General features: G+C 46.3%; 1 pseudogene; it reads right to left on the bottom strand.

Annotated features, from left to right (window-relative positions):
- Positions 1-552: 552 nt before the first annotated feature.
- LOC123104201 (laccase-19-like) lies at positions 553-2,927 on the bottom strand (annotated as a pseudogene).
- Positions 2,928-24,273: the final 21,346 nt, after the last annotated feature.

Raw genomic sequence — 24,273 nt, 5'->3', positions numbered from 1 at the left:
CAGTAGCAATCAGCAACACTACAACATCACAAGTCTCACGTGGCACAACCAAAAAAAGTCCAGTCCTTGGTATATTAAAACATGTGTCATTGCCACGTGTGAAAGCTTGATCCTATAGGTGCATTTGCAGTGATATGGAGCCAACTAATTACATGCAAATGCATATTAACGTGGGATAGTTTGGCACACCGAAAGAGAATGTAGCCATACCTCTAGCTGTAAGTTTGCTGAGTTTGCACCTTAAGAATGATCCCAATCAATTTAGTGATCTGAATGTGGTTATCACGATTTTATTCTTTATGTTGTAGTGTTCGTCTTTTAGACCTGAATGTTATGATAATTTGAAGCCTAAAGTAAGTATGACATTTGAAGGATTTGAGACAGTGGAAAAGTTCTACAAGGCATATGCATCATCAGCAATAGTAAAAAAGAATGATTCATAAGCCCATTACTTTCCACTTAACAAACTGAATTTTACTGGACCGACTTTTAGCTTGATGTAGTTCAGACAATAATATTACAATTTGGAAATAAAAACGAAAAATGATCTATCTTTTACAGTAGAGATCTCTTTACAGTAAGAATCATCTGTCGGTACAATGAAGAATCCACTTGCATCATTATTTGCTCTTATTTTGTACTGTACTAATTATCATAAAAGTCTATGACCCAACTTTCATAACTACTCCCTCTGTAAACTAATATAAGAGCATTTAGATCACTATTTTAGTATTCTAAATGCTCTTATATTATTTACGGAGGGAGTACATCCTTAGTCCTTATCCAGATTAATTAGCTCTATGGCTGAGTTAAGCCATTAGAACCACACCTCTTGAATTCTAGTGGCGGCGGGGGGAGGCTGGTCTCTGGCGTCGGCCCGTTCTCCACGATGAACGCCGTCGCCATGCCCATGATGATGTGGAACTCAAAATGGTAGTGAAGGTACCACATTCCGGGGTTGTCGGTGACGAAGCGCACAGCAGCCCAGCCGGTCCTGGGCACCTGCACCGTGTTCCTCAGCTGTGGATTGTGATAGTTGAACTTCTTGGGGTCTGTTTTGGAGTCGTAGTTGCCGATCCCCATGGCGAGGACGAAGAAGTCATAGCCATGGAGGTGCATGGGGTTTGAGTCGCTCTGTAGCAACGCCGTGCTCTGGAAGATGATCTCCACCGAGGTGTTGTACCGGAATCTCCGTAGCTTGGTCGCCTTGAACGTCGGCTCCAGCGCCTCCTCCAGTGGGCCTGGCGGGATCAGGGCGCGGTCGGTGTAGTTGTACGGGTGTGGTGGATTGTCGGGGAGGTCCTCTGTGTACAGGCCACTTGTCCGGCCGTCGTAGTACCTCTCGAGGAGGACGTGTTGGTCGGGTGGCGGAAGGATACATTGTTCATGGTGGCCACCACAATGGTCTCGCGACTCCGCCGGCGCTGGCACGTCTTTGTGCCGTTTCGGCAGATGGAGCCGAGGCTGAGCGTGAAGTAGAGGCGCTCATCGACGTGCATGGGAACGCAGTGGCGGTCTGGGTGGGCAAGGCCGGTGAGGTTGTTGTGGAAGTAGTAGGACGGCATGGTGTTGTGCTGGCTGGGCATGAGCGGAGTAGGCACCGACAACCCATTGTTGTTGTGGGAGGATCCAGCATAGCGGACAAGGCCGCGGGAGTCGAACCTAGGGATCTGCGGGTCAGGCTCCGGCGGCTGGTTCGCGAGCGCAACCATATGGCAGTGCGCGGGCGGGGCGTCGGCGGCCATGAGCACGTCGATGGCCTCCCCTGGCGCGACGGTCACCATGTCCGTCTTGTACGGCGTTAGGTAGTACCCGTCGGCTCCCACCACCGTGAACGTGTGCCCAGCGACCTTGGAATAGTACTCCGAAAAGAGGGCTGTGTTCACGATCCGCAACAGGTATGTCTCCCCGCGCACCACGTCAAGGACGAAGCTCTCCTCTGGCTTGCCGGAGCAGTTCTTGAGGTCGCTGAGCTTACCATTGATGGTCGCCGACAGTGGGTTGTCGGCGAAGTTGCCGTCGTGCATCCTCTTATCGAGCTCGACGAGGTCGAGCTCCCACCACTCGCCGATAATGATGGGGACGTCTTTGGCGGGCGTCGGGAATGGATACCTCCCGCCTTTGGGGCGGATGATGAAGGCGCCGGCGACTTTGGCACGAAGGCAGTTAACATGGGCATGCCACCACAGCGTGCCAACCTGGCCGGTGACATTGAAGCGGTACATGTGCTCGCCACCGGGAGAGATGGGGCACTCGGTGACGAAGCCGGCGCCATCGGACCAGCGGCTCCTGATCTGCCGGACGCCGTGCCAATGGATGGTGAGCCCGTGGGGGAGACGGTTCACAACGTGGACGACAACCGTGTCGCCGTCGGTGACGTCGATTGTGGGGCCCGGGAGCTGCCCGTTCACCACGTAAATCTTGGTCGTGTTGCACATGTGCGTCTGGTTCATCTCGTGGACCTGAACATTATTAATCAAATTATTGATTGGTCAATAGTGGTTCATCTCGTGCACCTGAACATCATTAATCAACTACTAACTGAGTGGTCGTTAGTCAACTAATGAGATCTCATAACTAATCAAGAGGTTATACAGGAATCGCAAAAAGAAAGTTATAGATAGGAGTAGCAAAGCTATACCGTATATACTCTATCCAACGTAGTAAGCCTAAGATTTTAGCGAGCCCAATGTCTTCACGACCTCCCAAAGTTAAACGAATCATGCTACAACTACGGACAATATATACCAAAGTTAAACCTACCATGAAGTGATCAACAACATGTCATAATTAACCAGATAGATAGAGATATATATTGTACTCACGACAAAGGTGTGCTCCACGACGGCCGCCTCGCCGCCGGCCGCCGCCAGAGCCGCAAGGACAACGGCGCAGAAGATGGTGGCCGCCACGGAGAGCTTCTCCATGCTTGGTTGCTCTGCAAGCTCAGCGCTCTTGATCACTAGTTGGCTACCCAACTCGCTGCTCAGTGGAAGGATGATTTTGCAAAGCCTGAGCTGTGGCCTATTTATATACACTCGATGGCTAAGGCGTCGGCATCCAACGGCCGTTTGCAACCGCTGACCAGGCTAATCAAACCAAGCGATCGACATGAAACGCCATGATAGCATCCATCATGCAAGCCCAGTAGATCACTATGCTACTTTTTCGTACCCCGCAACCTAGTGGCATGCGTGCAATATAGTACAATACATGGCTATTACTACTCCCTCCATTTCAAAATATAGTACGCCCGCGCTTTCCGAGGTCCAACTTTAACCATAAATTTAATCAACGAGACCAACTGCGGCGGGAGAAAAAATTATATAATTAAAAACTTCTTTCGAATATGAATTCATTGATATAATTTTTGCTCCCGCTGCAATCAATATTAATAGTTAAATTTACGGTCAAAGTTGAAGCACAGAGATAAAGAAAGTACTACGTTGTGAAATGGAGGGAGTATTAGCTAGCTAAGCTGGCTAGTGGCTAGAGCCTAGAGAAGAGGCTTCAAGGAAAGACCGTGATGTGAAGGGGGTTACAGATTAGCATCATTGACACGTACACTATCTTTCGTTGCGCCGGTAAGAGGCCACCTAACCTTTCGCCTTGAGGGTAAATTAGTTTAGGAGTACTTGATAATCCAAAGAAAATGACAAAGTCAATCGCGGCTATGAATTAAGCGACGAGACTTCCTCTAGCCGGCGTGAGAAAATGCGGTGCGCACTGAGTTAACGTGGGATCAAAAGAGGGACGGACGGACGGAGTATCTTTTTTCAGTAATCTAACTAGCAAAAAGACTCGTGCGTTGCATCGGGAGTGAAACCGCATGCCCCTAACCCAATAAGAATCAATCTTAGGAATAGTCATGTAATAAGAGTCAATCGGTACACCCACCACAGCTTCTGATCATGGCATTTTAGACATAGTGATACACTTAATTCAGAAGCCGCAACAACTACAAGAATGCAACCAGCTCGTATGAGATCTTCTACCATGTTACATGTGCCAAATTGTCTAAAAGGTTGACACATCACCACTGACGCCAAATGAAAAAGTTACTACCCCGACTTCACATCATAGGGCACCGCCCAGTCTGAAAGAAGGAACCCAGGTTTAGGCAAAACGCTATATAAAATCATCGCTGGAGCGTCTCGAGCGAGTTCTTCGTCCGCCAAAAATTCCCTTTGTTCTCCAAACCAAATCAGAAAAAATTATCCTCCCTCCTCCCAAATCAGTTCCTCCCGCTATTCCCTTTGAACTTCGCTTTCTGTACCTCCTTGGAAACCTGAAATATGCAGATGTTAGAATGCTTATAATTTGTATACGATGATTCTAAGAGAAGGGGAAAAGAGTATCAAGAACATATTTATTCTTTTGGCTGTTAGCCATTACAGGCTTGAATATATCTATTTCTGTATGTGCAAACTATCATAAATCAATAATAGTATTATCATTTAGCTATTCCATGGAGCAATTTCTCTGAACATTCTTGCTTCAAAGTTGTGAAGTTCTAGCTATGACAAAGACATGTACTAAAGGTTCTCACAAATAACCAAAAATAAAAAGGCATATCAAGACAGCAAGATGTTTGTTTGACCAAATAGTTACCACTCTCTGCACCATATTGCCAAAGATTAGCAGGAACATGGTCGTGAACTCATCCCCAGTGATCTCTCTTTAAACTAAACACTCCTAGACATATGGTCCTCCCACTCACCTTCCTGCCACTGAAAAAAACGTGGGACCTTCATATCAGCTCAGGCACATATAAAGAAAAAAAGTTGATCATACGTTGACTTGAGCCCAAAGATAAAAATCTAGATGCATAACGTCGCGAGAGGTGGGGAATAGCAGGGGCTTGCGAGGCAACCACTCCAAATCGGCCTTGTACACCTTGAACGCGGAGCATCCATGGTTGCTGTCGAGAGAGAGAGAGAGAGAGAGAGAGAGAGAGAGAGAGAGAGAGAGAGAGAGAGAGAGAGAGAGAGAGAGAGAGAGAGAGGTCGCGATCTAGCGTTGCGATGGCCCGGCCCGTTCATGTGTTCTTCGTTCCTGGTTTCGGGACGCTTCTAGTAGGAGGTTCCAGCCGGTCTTTTCCGGTTTGAGGAATCTTCTAGAAGGTTCCTAAACCGGTTCTTTTGTTTCGTTTTTTCTGCAAAGAAAAGAATGAACTGCGTTCAAACTTCTAAAAACGTTTAGATCTGTCGTGGATTATGTTCTTATAGTGTTTGCTGCTCAACATTTACAAATAACATTTAGTGGTGCAATGGCAAGCGCGCGGGGGTACTAAATTGGAGGTCTTGAGTTCGATTCTCCAGCCACCCTTGGCAAGCGCGCGGGGGTACTAAATTGGAGGTCTTGAGTTCGATTCTCCAGCCACCCTTTGTTTTTTTGCGTTTGTGAGTTCGAAACTCACACAAGCGCCTAATTTTTAGCTGCTCCCCAATAAGGCCCAGGTTGGCCCATGCAGGACAGTCAGACGAAATTCAGCCCAATTACTAAAAAGCAAATTAATAGCGGGGTTCAATTACTAAAAAGCATATGAATAGTACCACTTCGGATAATATGAGCGAAAAAACTGAAAGCGTAAATTTACGGGAAGAAGCGTATTATGACGGTGAACCCACGGAGTCAATCCGTGCTTCTCTATCTATTTCTAATGTCTGAGTTGGTAGTCTCGCCTCACTCCCACCTCATCCCACCACTTCTATCTTTCGCCCACCTTTCACGTCTCATCACAGCTCCCCAATAAGGCCCAGGTTGGCCCATGCAGGACAGTCAGACGAAATTCAGCCCAATTACTAAAAAGCAAATTAATAGCGGGGTTCAATTACTAAAAAGCATATGAATAGTACCACTTCGGATAATATGAGCGAAAAAACTGAAAGCGTAAATTTACGGGAAGAAGCGTATTATGACGGTGAACCCACGGAGTCAATCCGTGCTTCTCTATCTATTTCTAATGTCTGAGTTGGTAGTCTCGCCTCACTCCCACCTCATCCCACCACTTCTATCTTTCGCCCACCTTTCACGTCTCATCACAGCTGCCTACTTGGGCCGGCCTATTTGACACATGCATTAACTCAATGAGATCAACACCTTCCCAAAACAACACCATACATCAACTGGTTCAAATCAAATCATTACTTACCAAAACATCAATAATCTCTCCCATAAAAAAATCATCTGTACTCCTAATGTCTCAGTACATACGTAGTTCGCTCGTTTCGTTCGTTACCTCCCTCCCCACCGATTGAAAGATCGGCCTCCCCACCGATTTTTCCCTCCCACAGATTTTCTTCAAAAAACCGCACGCAACCTGGCTCGCACCCGGTTTATCTCTCCTACCTTAAAAATTTGTAAGGAAAAAGGCAGTCAATCAGCGATTGCATCAATCACGCATTGAGTATCCATCTGCCTCCCCACGCAGCCGTGGCCCAGATCACTTCGTGTCCCACCTCGATCGCTGCCTTTTCCTTCGCGTCGCGGCCGTGCCCTGATCTCGCCATCTTCCTTTGCGTTGGGGCTGCCGCCGCCGCTGTTGTCCAACAGGTCACGTTCGTCTCCCCACATTCCAGACGGCCTCCATAAGCACCGGTCTTCTTCTTCCTGATCACGTCCTCTCCCGCCATTTCCATCCCTGTCGCCATCTTATACCATACTGAAGTGGCCGCCACTGTCCAACAGGACACATCCACGCCGCCTGCCACATCTTCCAGCACCGGGACATCGTCGGCTGTACATGGCTGAACTTGATTAGTGCATCTTCTTGGCCGGATTTTATTAGTGCATGCAAACGTACTGATGCGTACCTGACCGGACTTGATCATTGTATGCAGACGTACTGAACTCGGTACGCAGCGGCAGCATCACTAGGGATATATCCAGTAAGGTATTGATTCCCACATTGGTTCCCTTAGTTCTGATTTCCCACATTGGTTACCTTTTAGTTTTGCTTACGTACGTGAAGTCAGCCTAAGTGTTAGTATGTACGTATTGGAGTATTGTCTTTCTCTTCTGGTGAAACTAGCTGTTGTCTTAAGTCTTGCTATTGGTAGTTGAACAAGTGCATTTTTGGATGGCCACAATCTATTTTTTGGTGATGTCGATAAAAAGAAAAATACATTTTCTCTCAATATTTTATTTGCATCTTGTCGTCGTCGAATTGAAGGCGTAAATGTATTCTCTTTAGGTAACTGGATGCCCAGACCAACATATAGTGTACTGTGTTCAAGCTAAAATTCTTTGCATAAAATACTGTGAACCAAATAATTCCAATACATGATCTCATAAACGGTTTGTCCGTGTGTACTACAGGGTGTATTGAGAAATAATTGTAATCCTGAGTATCTGATATAATGGTTTCTGAAGGCTTGGAAATCACACAACTTGCCTTGGACGCTTATTGACTTATAGTATTATAAATTGTCATTGTAAAGGTGGTTGTCTTTTTACCGAATTGCTCCTCAATTTTGTAGATTCGAGCAGTTGTTTATGATCATAGGACTACTAGAGAAGATTTACATGTAGCCCGAGAAGAAGACTCATAAATATCTTTATTGTATCATGCTATGATTTGGAGAGGTGGCTCTTTATTTTATTTGCATGTGCCACTGGATGTGTACATGTACTTTACTCCGAATGTATGCATCATCTAATTTTGACTCAATCTACGTAGAAAGAAAATGTATCTAACCAAAGGGAACATCATATTTTGTTAGTTGCCAGTGTATGATACCTAAGCCTGAACACTAACCTAAGGTTCGTGTTTCTCCTTCTTATCTTATTTAAAGAGGAACTAGGCATGTTTTCTTCTGCCTTTCTTCATTGGCTAACAAGCAAATTTTCTAGCTTTCGTAAAAAATAAATACAGCAAGATCAATCTGGAATCTGAAATATACATATGTATCTTGAACTCTTCTTCTTGTAGCGCATGCTCCTCAATGTATACTTGGATTCTCTTTGGGCACCTAATTTTTGGGCAGGTGTTATTCTAGCCGCCCGCTTCGCTTTGGTCTTCAGATTTAAGCAATTCTCTGCATTCAAGGAAAAGGTCAATAGCTGCTCTCTAAAGGTATGCCAAATTAATAGGTTGTCTTGTCACCATACCTTTCGATTATCTGGATCCTAAAGGTATATGCTAGCCACCATTGGTATTAACCCATTAGAATATGTATGACCCCGTTGCAATGCACGGGCAATTTATATACATTGTAGCCCATAGCAATGTCGCCTGCTGCATGGGAGTTGTATATATCAGCATTGTGTTATGGTGGCATATTTTTGTGTGAAGTTAAATGAGCATTGTGTAAAAGTCTAACTAAGTTTTCTTTCGCATTCTTCTATAAACTGGAAGGCTAATTTTGATTTCTCAATGTTTCATTTTTGGAATTGTTTGACCGCTGAACAATATTGCCATGTTGACCATTTCTCATGTCTTTGCAATATCTATAGGCTCTAATGTAAAGTATAATGTGCTTCATAGATTTTTTTAGTTCTTTTGATTTTGCCTTGCTTGCTATTTATGCTTATAACTTTATATGTGGGATTCTATTTCAGGACACCTTTTTCAGTTGTTAGTCGAGGTGCTTCTGAGTTTCTCAATCAGTTAACGCGTGTGGTGCCCTTTCTGAATGCCATTTTTTTCTCCCTTGCATCTCAAATGCAAGCAACCATGCTTCTACCGAGGCTTAGAAGAAGCCAAGAAGTATGTTCCAGAACCTCTATTATATTATTTCATCACAAAATTTAATGCAATATCTGCTCTTTTTCCTAAATACACATGATAGACTTGAACAATCTTCTGTTATATTGCATGATGCCCTATTGATATGATACGAGAAAAAAATCTGATTGTAAGGTTTATATTTATATAGCAGCTTCCGGGAAATATGTTGCAACTTAAGAAAACTAAAATGATGGTTTTGATGTTAATGGACGGGATGAGGCGATAGGCTCTTTTGATTTGTATCTAATTTTTTAAAGGTTGAAAGATGTCTTTGCTATCATGTTTATAATCATTAAATGGCTTCTTTACCTGATTGCAGGTTGTTGTTAAGAATTGCATCCCACCTATTGCTTTGGATATCACCTCTTGCTGCAGCAGAAGTGTGTCAATCTAGCCCACATGAATTGAACTGTGCAATGTCCTATTATTACTTTGTTTCTAAAAAAGTTGCTATTCCCAATTAGTAAGAATAGAGAAGATTTTTACAGAGTTATTGCACGTATTTTATTTTGATCTTCTAAAAAAATCTTTTGCGGTTTAAGCGCAACCCATATTGTAGTTCTTTTATACCAGTTAAGTTCACTATTCAACAAAATTCTTTTTCATTGAAATAAGAACCATGTAATGCTTACAATTGATCTGGTCAGCTGGATAACTAAATGAGTTAATATTATGCGTAGTATCATTTGACATATGTAATGTGGGGTAGAAGACCAATGTCTCTTGCTAGGCATTTCTGGAGGCAACATGCCTCTGATTGTATGCACTTAACTATTTTGCTTTTGGCTTCCTACTATTGTGTTTTATGTTGTCTGCTAATATTTTGAAGGCTTTCTCACACTGAATTTCAGATGTTAATACTTTTATGACTAAGAAGTGTTGGATAATACTTCAACCCAGACATCAATGGAGCAAATAACTTGATTAGAAGGTACATTCCTGATTACCACTGGCTAGCTATTTTTCGATCTTGACTAACACAAAGGGTTCATTATGTTGGTTCAATGAGCTCCAACGCTTTCTATGACCAAAGAAGTCATTCAAGCCAAATTTTCCTTCAAGATAACAAAAATGCCTGGGAGCATCCCTGTCGGTTGAATAATACCGGAGAGATAGAGCGCTACTGTCTTACATTTTTAATATCCCTAGCTTTATTTTCATTGTTATGATAATTGTGGTATTTAAAAATCTAGAATGCCTTGTGTGATGATGTGTGGATTTTGCATCCCATATAATCTCCTATTAGACTCGATGTGATCATCGTAATTCTATTTTTAATCATTGGTTGTCATGAAGTAGAGCTTATTTTGTGGATGGGTGCATTGGTTTATGTTTCCAGGCTTTTAGTTTTTCGCTTATAATATTGAGTTGATTCCCATGAGGGGCAGCGACCCATGCTGGACGCGTGCATGAGGGGAGTGTCGTTGACACGGTACGGGAGACGTCACGTGGAGAGAGGGGAGAGTGAAAAACTGGTGGATCGCAAATGTTTGGATGTGCTCGATCAAAGATTGGTATGCATGTTTGAACAATAGTACTTATGTTACATGAGGAGTAATGTAAGATGCACTGAAACATGGTGGACATGCTCCGCGACAGAGCTGGAGGAGAGATATCAGGGGTGATGTTGAGGCCGGCGTCGGAACAAATGGCCAAATGGGGTTCCTCGGTGCGAGTGAGCAGGCTGATCGGTTCCCATGGAGCAATGCAATGTTGCAGCAACAACGTATTGGGTTCCATTTTCAGGTGGAGAAGAAGTGATTAAGGCATGTGCACGATTCATTTCTTCCTTCATTTGGTCCTCCCTTATTTCACTCAATTTAGATTCATTTACGTTTGCACTTACCCATGGTTGACGAATCAAGAAATTTAGTGACATTAATTGCAATGAGGAATATCATATATCCATAGCACTCAGATATTTTTTCAATAGAACATGATCATTATGAGCCAGTAAGATTTTTAATTTTTAAAATGCCCGTGGCAACGCACGGGCATTCTACTAGTTATTATTAGGGATAGATTAGGCATTCATGAATGGGTATCAGCACCCAAATCGGCCGGCACTGCAGTACTTAGGGCAACTCTAACTGATCCCTAATAACTTAACGAAGTAAAAAGCTTAGTGGAGTATATATACTCCACTAAGTTTTGGTCAGACCTAGTCGATCACCTAAATTTAGCGAAGTAATTCTTTTCTTCATTTACATTTCAATTTTGGCCACCCAAACACATTTCTTTACTTCTTTATTACATTCAATGACACTGGATTATACAATAATTCACCAATTCTTTGCTACAAGAGCAAGACCAAAGAAAATAAGAACCACAATACATTTTAGAAGATAGCCAACTTCCATAACTGCTCCCACTAGTTGAATTAATATCTTTTCGATGCCTTCATTGTTGATCTGCGGATTCTCGATGTTGCATACTTCATTCTTCTTTTTTGATTCTAAAGAAGTAGGCGTTGCTTCCCCTCTAATTTCTTCTCTAATCTCACATCTAGTTGTTGGAAATATGCCCTAGAGGCAATAATAAAAGGATTATTATTATATTTCCTTGTTCATGATAATTGTCTTTTATTCATGCTATAATTGTGTTATCCGGAAATCGTAATACATGTGTGAATACATAGACACCAAACATGTCCCTAGTAAGCCTCTAGTTGACTAGCTCGTTGATCAACAAATAGTCATGATTTCCTGACTATGGACATTGGATGTCATTGATAACGGGATCACATCATTAGGAGAATGATGTGATGGACAAGACCCAATCCTAAACATAGTACAAGATCGTATAGTTCGTTTGCTAGAGTTTTTCCAATGTCAAGTATCTTTTCCTTAGACCATGAGATCGTGCAACTCCCGGATACCGTAGGAGTGCTTTGGGTGTACCAAGCGTCACAACGTAACTGGGTGACTATAAAGGTATACTACAGGTATCTCCGAAAGTATCTGTTGGGTTGACACAGATCAAGACTGGGATTTGTCACTCCATATGACGGAGAGGTATCTCTGGGCCCACTCGGTAATGCATCATCATAATGAGCTCAAAGTGACCAAGTGTCTGCTCACGGGATCATGCATTACGGTACGAGTAAAGTGACTTGCCGGTAACAAGATTGAACGAGGTATTGGGATACCGACGATCAAATCTCGGGCAAGTAACATACCGATTGACAAAGGGAATTGTATACGGGGTTGCTTGAATCCTCGACATCATGGTTCATCCGATGATATCATCGAGGAGAAAGTGGGAGCCAACATGGGTATCCAGATCCCGCTGTTGGTTATTGACCGGAGAATCGTCTCGGTCATGTCTACATGTCTCCCAAACCCATAGGGTCTACACACTTAAGGTTCGGTGACGCTAGGGTTGTAGAGATATGAGTATGCAGTAACCCGAAAGTTGTTCGGAGTCCCGGATGAGATCCCAGACGTCACGAGGAGTTCCGGAATGGTATGGAGGTGAAGAACTATATATAGGAAGTGCAGTTTCGGCCATCGGGAGAGTTTCGGGGGTCAACGGTATTGTACCGGGACCACCGGAAGGGTCCCGGGGGTCCACCGGGTGGGGCCACCCATCCCGGAGGGCCCCATGGGCTGAAGTGGGGAAGGAACCAGCCCATAGTGGGCTGGTGCGCCCCCCTCCCCTTGGGCCCCCCATGCGCCTAGGGTTGGGAACCCTAGGGCAGGGGGCGCCTCCACTTGCCTTGGGGGGCACTCCACCCCCTTGGCCGCCGCCCCCCTAGGAGATCCCATCTCCTAGGGCCGGCACACCCCCTAGGGGGCCTATATAAGGGGGGAGGGAGGGCAGCCGCACCCTGAAGTCTTGGAGCCTCCCTCTCCCCTGCTACACCTCTCCCCCTCGGAGAAGAACGGCGAAGCCCTGCTGCGGTGACTGCTGCATCCACCACCACGCCGTCGTGCTGCTGGATCTTCATCAACCTCTCCTTCCCTCTTGCTGGATCAAGAAGGATGATACATCACGCTGACCGTACGTGTGTTGAACGCGGAGGTGCCGTCCGTTCGGCGCTAGGATCTCCGGTGATTTGGATCACGACGAGTACGACTCCCTCATCCCCGTTCTCTGAATGCTTCCGCTCGCGATCTACAAAGGTATGTAGATGCATCCGATCACTCGTTTCTAGATGAACTCATAGATGGATCTTGGTGAAAACGTAGGATTTTTTTTTGTTCTGCAACGTTCCCCAACAGTGGCATCATGAGCTAGGTCTATGCGTAGTTCTCTTTGCACGAGTAGAACATAATTTGTTGTGGACGTAGATGTTGTCAACTTTCTTGCCGCTACTAGTCTTATTTTGCTTCTACGGTATTGTGGGATGAAGCGGCCCAGACCAACCTTACATGTACGCTTACGTGAGACCGGTTCCACCGACTGACATGCACTAGTTGCATAAGATGGCTGGCGGGTGTCTGTCTCTCCCACTTTAGTTGGAGCGGATTCGACGAAAAGGGTCCTTATGAGGGTAAATAGAAGTTGACAAATCACATTGTGGTTTTGGCGTAGATAAGAAAACGTTCTTGCTAGAACCCTATTGCAGCCACGTAAAACTTGCAACAACAATTAGAGGACGTCTAACTTGTTTTTGCAGAAAGTGTTTTGTGATATGATATGGCCAAAGTTGTGATTAATGATGAATGATATATGTGATGTATGAGATCATGTTCTTGTAATAGGAATCACGACTTGCATGTCGATGAGTATGACAACCGGCAGGAGCCATAGGAGTTTTCTTTATTTTTTTGTATGACCTGCGTGTCATTGAGAAACTCCATGTAAATTACTTTACTTTATTGCTAAACGTGTTAGCCATAGTAGTAGAAGTAATAGTTGGCGAGCAACTTCATGGAGACACGATGATGGAGATCATGGTGTCATGCCGGTGACAAGATGATCATGGAGCCCCAAGATGGAGATCAAAGGAAGCTATATGATGCTGGCCATATCATGTCACTATTATTTGATTCCATGTGATGTTTATCATGTTTTTGCATCTTATTTACTTAGAACGACGGTAGTAAATAAGATGATCCCTCATAATAATTTCAAGAAAGTGTTCCCCCTAACTGTGCACCGTTGCGACAGTTTGTTGTTTCGAAGCACCACGTGATGATCGGGTGTGATAGATTCCAACGTTCACATACAACGGGTGTAAGACAGATTTACACATGCAAACATTTAGGTTGACTTGACGAGCCTAGCATGTACAGACATGGCCTTGGAACACAGAAGACCGAAAGGTCGAGCATGAGTCGTATAGAAGATACGATCAACATGAAGATGTTAATCGATGTTGACTAGTCCGTCTCACGTGATGATCGGACACGGCCTAGTTAACTCGGATCATGTTATACTTAGATGACTAGAGGGATGTCTATCTGAGTGGGAGTTCATTGAATAATTTGATTAGATGAACTTAATTATCATGAACTTAGTCTAAAATCTTTACAACATGTATTGTAGATCAAATGGCCAACGTTGTCCTCAACTTCAACGCGTTCCTAGAGAAAACCAAGCTGAAAGACAATGATAGCAACTATACGGACTGGGTCCGGAACCTGAGGATCATCCTCATAGCTGCCAAGAAAGATTATGTCCTACAAGCACCGCTAGGTGAAGCACCTGCTCTCCCTGCAGAACAAGACATTATGAAAGCTTGGCAGACACGTGCCGATGATTACTCCCTTGTTCAGTGTAGCATGCTTTACAGCTTAGAGCCGGGGCTCCAAAAGCGTTTTGAGAGACACGGAGCATATAAGATGTTCGAAGAGCTGAAAATGGTTTTTCAAGCTCATGCCCGGGTCGAGAGATATAAAGTCTCCGACAAGTTCTTCAGCTGTAAGATGGAGGAAAACAGTTCAGTCAGTGAGCACATACTCACCATGTCTGGGTTACATAACCGCTTGACTCAGCTGGGAGTTAATCTCCCGGATGACGCTGTCATTGACAGAATCCTTCAGTCGCTTCCACCGAGCTACAAGAGCTTTGTGATGAACTTCAATATGCAGGGGATGGAAAAGACCATTCCTGAAGTATTTGCAATGCTGAAATCAGCAGAGGTAGAAGTCAAAAAGGAACATCAAGTGTTGATGGTGAATAAAACCACTAAATTCAAGAAAGGCAAGGGTAAGAAAACCTTCAAGAAGGACGACAAGGGAGTTGCCGCGCCCAGCAAACAAGCTACCGGGAAGAAGCCAAAGAATGGACCCAAGCCCGAGACTGAGTGCTTTTATTGCAAGGGAAGTGGTCGCTGGAAGCGGAACTGCCCCAAATACTTAGCGGATAAGAAGGCCGGCAACACTAAAGGTATATGTGATATACATGTAATTCATGTGTACCTTACCAGTACTCGTAGTAGCTCCTGGGTATTTGATACCGGTGCGGTTGCTCACATTTGTAACTCAAAACATGAGTTGCGGAATAAGCGGAGACTGGCGAAGGACGAGGTGACGATGCACGTCGGGAATGGTTCCAAGATCGATGTGATCGCCGTCGGCACGCTACCTCTACATTTACCTACGGGATTAGTTTTAAACCTCAATAATTGTTATTTAGTGCCAGCTTTGAGCATGAACATTGTATCAGGATCTCGTTTAATTCGAGATGGCTACTCATTTGAATCCGAGAATAATGGTTGTTCTATTTATATGAGAGATATGTTTTATGGTCATGCTCCGATGGTGAATGGTTTATTCTTAATGAATCTCGAGCGTAATGCTACACATATTCATAGTGTGAATACCAAAAGATGTAAGGTTGATAATGATGGTCCCACATGCTTGTGGCACTGCCGCCTTGGTCACATAGGTGTCAAACGCATGAAGAAGCTCCATGCAGATGAACTTTTAGAGTCTCTTGATTACGAATCATTTGACACGTGCGAACCATGCCTCATGGGTAAAAGGACCAAGACTCCGTTCTCAAGAACAATGGAGCGAGCAATCAACTTATTGGAAATCATACATACTAATGTGTGCGGTCCAATGAGTGTTGAGGCTCGCGGTGGCTATCGTTATGTTCTCACCCTCACTGATGACTTGAATAGATATGGGTATGTCTATTTAATGAAACACAAGTCTGAGACCTTTGAAAAGTTCAAGGAATTTCAAAGTGAGGTTGAGAATCAACGTGACAGGAAAATCAAGTTCTTGCGATCAGATCGTGGGGGAGAATACTTGAGTCACGAATTTGGCACACACTTAAGAAAATGTGGAATAGTTTCACAACTCACGCCGCCTGGAACACCTCAGCGTAATGGTGTGTCCGAACGTCGTAATCACACTCTATTAGATATGGTGTGATCTATGATGTCTCTTACCGATTTACCGCTATCATTTTGGGGCTATACTTTAGAGACTGCCGCATTCACTTTAAATAGGGATTCGTCGAAATCCGTTGAGACGACACCGTATGACTTATGGTTTGGGAAGAAACCTAAGCTGTCGTTTCTAAAAGTTTGGGGATGCGATGCTTATGTCAAGAAACTTCAACCTGAAAAGCTCGAACCCAAGTCGGAAAAATGCGTCTTCATAGGATACCCTAAAGAAACTATTGGGTATACCTTCTACTCAGATCCGAAGGCAAGATCTTTGTTGCCAAGAATGGATCCTTTCTAGAGAAGGAGTTTCTCTCGAAAGAAGTAAGTGGGAGGAAAGTAGAGCTTGATGAAGTACTGCCTCTTGAAGCAGAGAGTAGCGCAGCTCAGGAAAATGTTCCTGTGGTGCCTGCACCAATTAGAGAGGAAGTTAATGATGATGATCAAGATACTTCTGATCAAGCTCCTACTGAACTTCGAAGGTCCACAAGGACACGTTCCGCACCAGAGTGGTACGGCAACCCTGTCTTGGAAATCATGTTGTTAGACAACGGTGAACCTTCGAACTATGAAGAAGCGATGGCGGGCCCGGATTCCGACAAATGGCTGGAAGCCATGAAATCCAAGATAGGATCCATGTATGAAAACGAAGTATGGACTTTGACTGACTTGCCCGATGATCGGCGAGCCATAGAAAATAAATAGATCTTTAAGAAGAAGATAGACGCGGATGGTAATGTGACCATCTATAAAGCTCGGCTTGTCACTAAGGGTTATCGACAAGTTCAAGGGGTTGACTACGATGAGACTTTCTCACCTGTAGCGAAGCTGAAGTCCGTCTGAATCATGTTAGCAATTGCCACATTCTATGATTATGAGATATGGCAAATGGACGTCAAAACGGCATTCCTTAATGGTTTCCTTAAGGAAGAATTGTATATGATGCAGCCGGAAGGTTTTGTCGATCCTAAGAATGCTGACAAGGTGTGCAAGCTCCAACGCTCGATTTATGGGCTGGTGCAAGCATCTCGGAGTTGGAACATTCGCTTTGATGAGATGATCAAAGCGTTTGGGTTTATGCAGACTTATGGAGAAGCCTGCGTTTACAAGAAAGTGAGTGGGAGCTGTGTAGCATTTCTCATATTATATGTAGATGACATACTTTTGATGGGAAATGATATAGAGCTTTCGGACAGCATTAAGGCCTACTTGAATAAGAGTTTTTCAATGAAGGACCTTGGAGAAGCTGCTTATATATTAGGCATTAAGATCTATAGAGATAGATCAAGACGCCTCATAGGTCTTTCACAAAGCACATACCTTGATAAGATATTGAAGAAGTTCAATATGGATCAGTCTAAGAAGGGGTTCTTGCCCGTGTTGCAAGGTGTGAAATTGAGCTCAGCTCAATGTCCGACCACGACAGAAGATATAGAAGAAATGAGTGTCATCCCCTATGCCTCAGCCATAGGGTCTATTATGTATGCCATGTTGTGTACCAGACCTGATGTAAACCTTGCCGTAAGTTTGGTAGGTAGGTACCAAAGTAATCCCGGCAAGGAACACTGGACAGCGGTCAAGAATACCCTGAAGTACCTGAAAAGGACTAAGGAAATGTTTCTTGTTTATGGAGGTGACGAAGAGCTCGTCGTAAAGGGTTACGTCGACGCTAGCTTCAACACAAATCTGGATGACTCTAAGTCACAAACCGGATACGTGTATGTTTTGAATGGTGGGGCAGTAAGCTAGTGCAGTTGCAAGCAGAGCGTCGTGGCGGGATCTACATATGAAGCGGAGTACATGGCAGCCTCGGAGGCAGCGCATGAAGCAATTTGGGTGAAGGAGTTCATCACCGACCTAGGAGTAATACCCAATGCGTCGGGGCCGATCAAACTCTTCTGTGACAACACTGGAGCTATTGCACTTGCCAAGGAGCCCAGGTTTCACAAGAGGACCAGGCACATCAAGCGTCGCTTCAACTCCATTCATGAAAATGTTCAAGATGGAGACATAGATATTTGTAAAGTACATACAGACCTGAATGTAGCAGATCCGTTGACTAAACCTCTCCCTAGAGCAAAACATGATCAACACCAGAATTCCATGGGTGTTCGATTCATCACAATGTAACTAGATTATTGACTCTAGTGCAAGTGGGAGACTGTTGGAAATATGCCCTAGAGGCAATAATAAAAGGATTATTATTATATTTCCTTGTTCATGATAATTGTCTTTTATTCATGCTATAATTGTGTTATGCGGAAATCGTAATACATGTGTGAATACATAGACACCAAACATGTCCCTAGTAAGCCTCTAGTTGACTAGCTCGTTGATCAACAGATAGTCATGGTTTCCTGACTATGGACATTGGATGTCATTGATAACGGGATCACATCATTAGGAAAATGATGTGATGGACAAGACCCAATCCTAAACATAGCACAAGATCGTATAGTTTGTTTGCTAGAGTTTTTCCAATGTCAAGTATCTTTTCCTTAGACCATGAGATCGTGCAACTCCCGGACACCGTAGGAGTGCTTTGGGTGTACCAAGCGTCACAATGTAACTGGGTGACTATAAAGGTATACTACGGGTATCTCCGAAAGTATCTGTTGGGTTGACACGGATCAAGACTGGGATTTGTCACTCCATATGACGGAGAGGTATCTCTGGGCCCACTCGGTAATGCATCATCATAATGAGCTCAAAGTGACCAAATGTCTGGTCACGGGATCATGCATTACGGTATGAGTAAAGTGACTTGCCGGTAACGAGATTGAACAAGGTATTGGGATACCGATGATCGAATCTCGGGCAAGTAACATACCGATTGACAAAGGGAATTGTATACGGGGTTGCTTGAATCCTCGACATCATGGTTCATCCGATGAGATCATCGAGGAGCATGTGGGAGCCAACATGGGTATCCAGATCCCGCTGTTGGTTATTGACCGGAGAGTCGTCTCGGTCATGTCTACATGTCTCCCGAACCCGTAGGGTCTACACACTTAAGGTTCGATGACGCTAGGGTTGTAGAGATATGAGTATGCAGTAACCCGAAAGTTGTTCGGAGTCCCGGATGAGATCCCAGACATCACGAGGAGTTCTGGAATGGTCCGGAGGTGAAGAATTATATATAGGAAGTGCAGTTTCGGCCATCAGGAGAGTTTTGGGGGTCAACAGTATTGTACCGGGACCACCGGAAGGGTCCCGGGGGTCCACCGGGTGGGTCCACCCATCCCGGAGGGCCCCATGGGCTGAAGTGGGGAGGGAACCAGCCCATAGTGGGCTGGTGCGCCCCCCCCCTTGGGCCCCCCATGCGCCTAGGGTTGGGAACCCTAGGGGAGGGGGCGCCTCCACTTGCCTTGGGGGCACTCCACCCCCTTGGCCGCCGCCCCCCCCTAGGAGATCCCATCTCCTAGGGCCGGCGCACCCCCTAGGGGGCCTATATAAAGGGGGGGAGGGAGGGCAGCCGCACCCTGAAGTCTTGGCGGCTCCCTCTCCCCTGCTACACCTCTCCCTCTCGTAGAAGAACGGCGAAGCCCTGCTGCGGTGACTGCTGCATCCACCACCACGCCGTCGTGCTGCTGCATCTTCATCAACCTCTCCTTCCCCCTTGCTGGATCAATAAGAAGGAGACGTCACGCTGACCGTACGTGTGTTGAACGCGGAGGTGCCGTCCGTTCGGCGCTAGGATCTCCGGTGATTTGGATCACGACGAGTACGACTCCCTCATCCCCGTTCTCTGAACGCTTCCGCTCGCGATCTACAAAGGTATGTAGATGCATTCGATCACTCGTTGCTAGATGAACTCATAGATGGATCTTGGTGAAAACGTAGGATTTTTTTTGTTTTCTGCAACGTTCCCCAACACTAGTCTCATATTTAGCCTTAATTCTAGCAACGAGTGCAAGAACATCTTACATCTATTAATTTTCGTGCTATTAATAGATCGATGTATTCTTCTTCCCAACATCAAAACGAGCATCCATCATCCTACACACATAGATGAGCATCAATGAGCTACCAAAATTGAACCGAATCCGGTGAAAAACCGAATCAAAAAAGCACATACCCCATTGTTTGTGCATTTGAAGAACACCCATCCGGGATGTTGCAGTGTTGTAGAAACTCGGCGCACCACTTGTGCAGTCGTCGCACTATATGACCGATAGCTACGAGTCGGCGAGCCGTTGCGCGAGCGCCAGCCCGGGCGACGGCCGGCCGTGTATTTATCGGTGAACCGACGACGAGAGCGATTAGAGTGGCTAGAGGTAGAGCCGGTACCTGCATGCGGCGCAGAGGCTTTGTCGGGGCTATGTGGGCTGCTTCCCGCCCAATCCATGACAAGGCGCAGCCGCCAGCGGCTGGAAACGCCAAATCCGGCGGCGGTGACAGCAGCCACAGATCCCCTCAATTTTTGGCCAGCGGCAGGACGAGGAGGTGGAGGAGGACAGCGTCGGAGGCCTACAAGGCTTCCTCAGCGGCTGGCCAGTGCCGGCGGGGAGGAGGGAGGAGTAGGAGGGGCGGCGTGGGCGAAGATGCGGCGCGAAAGGGGAGGGAGAGGCAGCAGAGGAGAGCCGCGCCGTTTTACTCGACGGAGAAGAGAGTGAGTATAAATAGGGAAATTTTTAGAGGGAGGAGTAAAATTATACTCCCTCCTGTCATTTTTAGTCTACATATAAGTTTTCTCTAAAGTCAATGTATCTCTACTTTGATCAAACATATAGAAAGAATTATCAACATTCATAATGCCAAGTAAATATTGTTAGATTTGTTATGAAATATAGTATATATATTTGGCATTGTAGATATTAATAATTTTTAATATAAATTTGGTCAAACTTTGTAAAGTTTGACTTAACAAAAATCTAATACGCGAAGTAAAAATGATTAGAGAGAGTACTCTGTTATGCCGGATTGAGGATCGGCTAGATGCCGATTAGTGAAGTAAATGCTAAATATACTCCACTAACCAGTTATAGGAGATCGGTTAGAAATGCCCTTATACTCCCTAAAAGATCTTATAAAAATTTACGGAGGTAATACTAAGAGCAACTTCAACGGGCCGACCCAAACGGACGGCGTTTTTGTCCGCTTTTTGTCCGTTTGGGTCGGCCGCCCGGCCGCCGTCTGTCCTCTTTTAGTTTTGGGTCGGCAGTGTGCCTAACGGGCCGACCCATTTTCATGATCGCGCGCGTTTAACATCGTGTCGTCACCCTAATTTTGATGCTCCAGCACGCGGGAAAGGTTCGTGCGTGCTGGTTTTGGCGCTCCAGCGCGCGGGAAAGGTTCGTGCGCGCACCGCGGCCGGTGCTCGCTATAAAAGAAGGCGCTCCCTCCGCACTTTGTCGGCCGCCCACTTTCGCCGCCTCTGTGCCACCAGTCGATCCGCCGCCTACGCGCTTCGGATTTTCGCGGAGTCCGCGAGCGCCGCTCCGGCGCCTTCTCCGCCGAGATCTGGTTTCGCGAGAAACGTCTCGTCCTCGCACCTTCGACACCGCAGAGGAGGCGGCCCGCGCGCATGACGCGGCGGCGTGGTGCCTCCTGAGGCCTCGTCGGGATATGAATTTTCCCAATGTGTCGAGCCAGCGGGCGCAGGATCTGGCGCCTATCCCGCGGCTTTTCACCGACGAGGATCGTCGTGTCCATCGGAGGCGGCAGCGTCGCCTCGCCATCGCAGAGAATGACGTGGAAGCCTTGGTGCTGTGGCGATGAGGCTACCCGCAGGACATCGTCGACGAGCGCCAGTTTTATAAGCAATTGAGATCGGAGAGGGACGCGAGGAAGAGGGAGCGAGCCGCCTATCGGGAGGACAAGCGTTCGCGGAAGCAGGCAGCTCAATTGAAACTGAAGCTACAAGAAACGTCATGTTGGGACTTTGAAGACGAGCAGCTTGCCGACCCCTACCTTCAAACGTCGGAGAAGGACATTACCGAGTCGGAGTCAGAAAACGACGAGTAGTGGTCTTTTTCTTTTATCTGTGTACACCAGAACTATCTATGTATCCATTTTAATCTGAAAAAATAGCCGGTGGCATCGGCGACGTAGCAGGCGGGCGAGTGTATGAATCCAATGTGCAACCGACCAGCGGGCCCGGTGAGGAAAGAAGGTGAGCGCGCGCACGTCCGTCTTGTGTCCGCGCCGACGCACATCAGCCTTAAAAATGAGCCGGGAATAGATCGGCAGGCGGACAAAAGTGGACGCGCGTCCATTTGGGTCGGCGCGTTGGGTCAGCTTTTTTGTCCATGCCAACCCAAACGAACGACCGCGGACGAAATGGGTCGCTCCATTGGAGTTGCTCTAAGGAGTATATAGTTGGCGGCAAGGCTGAGGTTGCGCAACGTGAGTATTAATGGTATTTTTAGCTTAAGGAAACCGAAATAAATCCACTCCTTCACACACTACAGTCTACAGTAGTACTGGTACCAGTGATATGCAAAGACTGTGTCCACCTACCTCTACCGACCCAGCATCGGTCATAGTCTGACCGCGATGATCTGTTTGGGCAACGGATACTGCACGGCGAAGGATGTTCCACGCTGCAGGCAAGGCGTAGTATTTTAATGATTTGGATGCGTACATCTCTTGTTACTTCAGCAGTCTTGACTTATGACTAGAGGCTAACGTAAGCGCAGCTATTCTTTACATGTGAGATTAATTCCTTTTTCCCTAGCAGGTTATTGTAGTTAGTTGTTTTGTTTTTATATTAGTTGTGTTGGCTTGAGTTCTAATTATTTTCTGATGATGTTATTTATTTATTTATATATCGTGTTGAGCTGTTGTTAGAGATTGTATAGTTGTTCCGAGTGTACAATTGACCTGTTCGATGCGTGATTGTGGTGTGCATACATGTTGGCCTGAGTGTTTAGCCGGTGGTAATTGTGTGAGTCCCGTAGGAACTCCTTTCCCATGCTAAAATTATAAAATTGCTGCTATAAGGGCATCTCCAGCCGCGCCCGCAACAGGCCCTCTCAGGTCACTTTTTCGGCGCCGGCGCCGAAAAAACGACCCAGTCGTGCCCCCAGGACACCGAAAATCGCCGGTTCGGACCTTTTTTCCGCCCGACGGTTACAGGCCGAACCCGGCGCGCTGGGGAGCAGTTGAGGGCTCCGGCGCTAGGGAAAAGCACGCCTGGCCCACACCGACAGGGGAAAAGTCAAGGTTTTTCCCCCCGACTCGCCTCGCACCCCCCGCGCCCTCGCACGCCTGGTTTTCTTCCCCTCGGCCACCACTAGCTATATCCCGGCGACGGCCGCCGCCCTACTCCTCTAGATAGCCATTCCCCGCCGGAAAATAGCAGCGCTTCGCCGGGCAGCCCCTCCCACAGCAGCTGGGCGTTTCTGGCCGCCGTTTCCGGCCATGGAGGCACGGTTTAGCAGCGGGTACACGCCCATCGAGCGCAAGGTGTTCGGCGTTTTGCCTGTCTCGGCGATGGACTCGGATGACGAGGAAGAGCTCGCCGCGCTGCTGGAGGAGGAAGCCGCGGCCGACGTCCAGGAAGAAGAGCATCTCATGGTGCTCGCCGCCCTCGCCCAGCTGCTGGCGAGCAATGAAAAGCCGCGGCGAGGTGGCTCAGCGCCGGGGCGGGTGAAAGCAAAGAACCGGCATCGTCTCAAAGGCTACTGCATGCTCTACTCCGACTACTTCGCCGATGCTCCATTTCATGGCGAGAAAACATTTCGGCGCCGTTATCGGATGAGCTGAAAGCTCTTCCTCAGGATTGTGAATTCCATCCGGGAGTTCGACAACTACTTCAAGTGCAAGATGGATTGCACTGGCGCTCTTGGATTCACCTCCATCCAGAAGTGCACGACAGCGATGAGGATGCTTGCATATGGAGCTCCCAGTGATTCACTCGACGACTATGGGCGCATGGCCAAGTCCACCAGCATAGAGTGTTTCTATAAGTTCTGTCGGGCAGTGATGGCAGTGTTTGGGCCACAATACTTGAGAACACCCAATGCGGAAGACACTGCTCGGATCCTAGCCCAGAATGCAGCAAGAGGATTTCCTGGGATGCTTGGAAGCATCGACTGCATGCATTGGAAATGGAAGAATTGCCCATTTGGTTGGCAGGGGATGTACAAAGGCGCCAAAGGCAGTTGCAGTGTGGTGCTTGAGGCGGTAGCCACACAGGACCTCTGGATTTGGCACTCCTTCTTTGGTATGCCAGGAACTCACAATGACATCA

The sequence above is a fragment of the Triticum aestivum genome, chromosome 1A (genome assembly GCF_018294505.1).
Source record: "Triticum aestivum cultivar Chinese Spring chromosome 1A, IWGSC CS RefSeq v2.1, whole genome shotgun sequence".
Classification (NCBI taxonomy): Eukaryota; Viridiplantae; Streptophyta; class Magnoliopsida; order Poales; family Poaceae; genus Triticum; species Triticum aestivum.
Note: the sequence above shows the minus strand (reverse complement) of the source record. Positions and strands in the feature narration are given on the sequence as shown.